The following is a 4,105-nucleotide window of genomic DNA, read 5'->3' on the forward strand; positions in this document are numbered from 1 at the left end:
ATTTTTCATGGTTAAGTAGTATTCCATAGTATATTTTTACCATACTTATTTTATTCTTTCATCCATTAATGGATACTGAAGTTATTTCCATCTCTTGCTTAGAGTTAATAATTTTATAATAAACATAAGAGTGCAGATATGTCTTTGAACAGTGATTTCGTTGCCTTTAGATATATACCTAGAAGTGGGATTACTGAATCATATGGTAATTTTACTTTTAATAATATGAATAATCTCCATACTGTTTTCCATACAAATTTATATCCCTATCACAGTGCATAAGTTCCCCATTTTCCCCAATATTTACCAAAATTTGTTAGTTTCAATTTTTGGGTAGTATGTATTATAAGAGGTAGTAATATCTTGCTGTGTTTTTCAGAGGTAAACAACAACAACAACAACATAATGACTTTGCCCTGAGTTTTTTACGTTGAGCACTTTTTAATGCTCCTGTTGGTCATTTATATAACTTTTTTGAAAAAAAAAAGTCTATTGAGATCCTTTTGCTATTTTTTAAATTATATATATTTTTTCTATTTGTATCTGTTGGTTATTAACCTCTTTTCAGATATAAGATTTGTAAGTATTTTCTTACATTCTGTGGATTGTGTTTTCATTCTCTCTCTCTTTTTTTTTGGCAATGCAGAAACTTTAGTTTGATGTAGTACCATTTATTTATTTTTGCTTTTTTTGCTTGTGTTTTTGGTCTGGTATCCAGAAAACTATTGGCAAGACCAATGTCAAGGAGAATTTGTCCTATGTTTTCCTTTAGGAAATGTAATGTAGTTTCATGCATAACCTTTAAGTCTTTAATTTATTTCAAGTTAAGACTTATGAGTGATATAAGGTTCCAGTTTCATACTGTTTATGTGACTATTCAGTTTTAAATATCATTTATTGAACAGACTATCTTTACCCATTACATATGTTGGCCCCTGTCAAATATTAGGTGACTGTATGAAAGGATTTATTTCTGGACTCTCAATTCTGTTCTACTTGTTTATGGGTCTGTTTTTATGCCAGTATACTTTATTGTTTTGAGCATGAGGGCTTTGTAGTATAGTTTCAAATCAAGAAGTGTAATTTCTCTTCTTCATTCTTTCTCAGAACTGCTTTGATTATTTGTCGTCTTTTATGGTCTCATATAAATTTTAGGATTCTTTACTTACTTCTGTAAAAAAATAATATTGGATTTTTTTTTAAGATTTTTAATTTATTTATTTGACAGAGAGAGATGACAAGCAGGCAGAGAGGCAGGCAGAGAGAGAAGAGGAAGCAGGCTTCCTGCTGAGCAGAGAGCCTGATGCAGGGCTCGATCCCAGGACCCTGGGATCATGACCTGAGCCGAAGGCAGCGGCTTAACCCACTGAGCCACCCAGGCGCCCCTAACATTGGATTTTTGATAGGAATTGGATTTACAGATGGTTTTCGGTAGTATGGACATTTTAACAATGTTAATTCTTGCCATTCATAAATATGAGCTATCTTTCCGTTTGTGTCTCCTTCAATTTCTTTATCAATGTCATAGTTTATGGAGTACAGATCTTTCATCTTCTTAGTTAAATCTATTCCTAAGTATTTTATTATTTTTGATGCTATTGTGAATTAGATTGTTTTCTTTATTTTTTCAGATAGTTCATCATTAGAGTGTTAAAATGCTCCTGTCTTGTGCTTACTTTGGCAGCACATATACTAAAATTGGAATGATGCAGAGAAGATTAGCGTGATCACTAAACAAGGATGACATGAAAAACTGGGAAGCATTCCATATTAAAAAGAAATGAAACAAAACAAAATTCTTGTCTGTTATATATTGATCTTGTATTTGGCAGCTTTACTAAATTTGTTTATTCAAAATTTTTTGTGAAGTTTTTAGGATTTTTTAACATGTAAGTTCATGTTATCCAAAAAAATAAAATTTTACTTCTTCCTTTTTTTTTTTGGAGTCTTTTATTTCCTTATGTTCCTTGTTTCTCTGGCTAGGACATCCAGTAGTATGTCAAATGAGAGTAGTGAAAGTGGATACACTTGTCTTTTTTCTGATCGTTAAGGGGAAAACTTTCAAACTTTTTTGATTGAATATGAGATTAGCTCTGGGCTTGCAATATGTGTTTTCTCTTTAATGGATTTTTTAAATTATTTTTTAATTTTTTTTATAAACATATAATGTGTTTTTATCCCTAGGGGTACAGGTCTGTGAATCACCAGGTTCACACATTTCATAGCACTCACCATCACTCACCATAGCACTTGCCCTCCCCAATGTCCATACCCCCACCATCCTCTCCCAACACACCTCCCCCCAGCTACCCTCAGTCTGTCTTGTGAGATTCAGTCTTTTATGGTTTGTCTCCCTCCCAATCCCATCTTCTTTTATTTTTCTTTTCGTACGCCCCAAACCGCCTATGTTGCATCTCTACTTCATCATATCAGGGAGATCATAGGATAGTTGTCTTTCTCAGATTGATTTATTTCGCCATGCATAATACCCTCTAGTTCCATCCACAACATCACAAATAGCAGGATTTCATTTCTTTTGATGGCTGCATAGTATTTCATTGTACATATATACTACATCTTATTTATTGATTCATCTGTTGAAGGACATTTAGGTTCTTTCCATAGTTTAACTATTGTGGACATTGCTGCTATAAACATTTGGGTGCATGTGCCCCTTCAGAATGCCACGTTTGTATATGTAGGGTATATACTCAGTACTACAATCACTAGGTCCTAGAGTAGTTCTATTTTCAGCTTTTTGAGGCACCTCCACGCTGTTTTCCAGAGTGGTTGCACCAGCTTGCATTCCCGCGTACAGTGTAGGAGGGTTGCCCTTTCTCCACATCCTCGCCAGCATCTGTCATTGACTGACTTGTTCATTTTAGCCATTCTGAAAGGTGTGAGGTGGTATCTCATTCTGGTTTTGATTTGTATTTCCCTGATGCCAAGTAATGTGGAGCATTTTTTCATGTGTCTGTTGGCCATTTGGATGTATTCTTTGCAGAAATGTCTGTTCATGTCCTCTGCCCATTTCTTCATTGGATTATTTGTTCTTAGGGTGTTGAGTTTGATAAGCTCTTTATAAATTTTGGATACTGGCCCTTTATCTGGTATGTCATTTGCAAATATCTTCTCCCAGATAACTTCTGACAGTCATCTTTTGGCTTTGTTAACTGTTTCCTTTGCTGGGCAAAAGCTTTTTGATCTGAGGAAATCGCTATAGTTCATTCTTTCCCTTGCTTCCCTTGCCTTTGGCGATGTTCCTAGGAAGAAGTTGCTGCTGCTGAGGACAAAGAGGTTGCTATCTGCTCTCTCCTAAAGGATTTTGATGGATTCTTTCTCACATTATACTTCTTCACCCATTTCCAGTCTATTTTCATGTATGGTGTAAGGAAATGATCCAATGTCATTTTTCTGCATGTGGCTGTTCAATTTTCCCGACCCTAAAGCCAGCGGCTCCTTCTCTTCCCCGGGGGCGGCGTGCTGCGCCTTCCCCACACTTGCTCCTGAGGAGGGCGGTGACACAAGTGTGCAACCACGCTTCTCTCTCAAGCAGAGGGGATGCTAGGGCAAAGAGTATTTCGCTCCATGCGGGTATCTTCCAAACTGCTGTGGAGAGTAGCTCAGGCAAGCAGCAGCAGCATCCCCAAACCCAACTCTGATTTCCCAACGAATGCTGTGCTTTCCCAGGGGAGATGCCCAGGCAAAGAGGCTTTCGCTGTATGCGGGATTCTCCCACCGAGGGACTGGGCTCAAGCAAGCAGCAGCAGCCGCAAAACACTTCTCAGCGAATGCTTTGATTTCTCAGAGGCTTTGGCTTGGAGCGAAGAGCACTTCGCCGCTGCTTCCTCAGAAAGGCTCCAGTCGCGTCAGGGAAGAAGAGCTGCAGGAGAGCTGGTGCCTCTTGGTCCTTGCTTACCCGGGCTCCATGTTCGCGTCCTGGGTTCACACTGCCAGCCCGATCTAAGGAGACACAGCCACCACCGTGCAGTAGCGTGCGTAGCCTAGGACGGCACTCTATGCACTACCATCTCTCGGTGTAGGCATCGCTTGGCCTTTTACTCAGGCGCTCAGCAGGACTCGCGGACTAGGCCAGTGCTTTCCC

General features: G+C 38.6%; 1 non-coding gene across 1 annotated transcript; it reads left to right on the top strand.

The window, feature by feature from the left end:
* The first annotated feature begins 1,668 nt into the window (after positions 1-1,668).
* LOC131820204 (U6 spliceosomal RNA) lies at positions 1,669-1,775 on the top strand. Its single transcript, XR_009349522.1, has one exon. It is a non-coding gene; the product is annotated as a U6 spliceosomal RNA (small nuclear RNA).
* Positions 1,776-4,105: the final 2,330 nt, after the last annotated feature.

Source organism: Mustela lutreola, chromosome 17, assembly GCF_030435805.1.
Source record: "Mustela lutreola isolate mMusLut2 chromosome 17, mMusLut2.pri, whole genome shotgun sequence".
NCBI lineage: Eukaryota > Metazoa > Chordata > Mammalia > Carnivora > Mustelidae > Mustela > Mustela lutreola.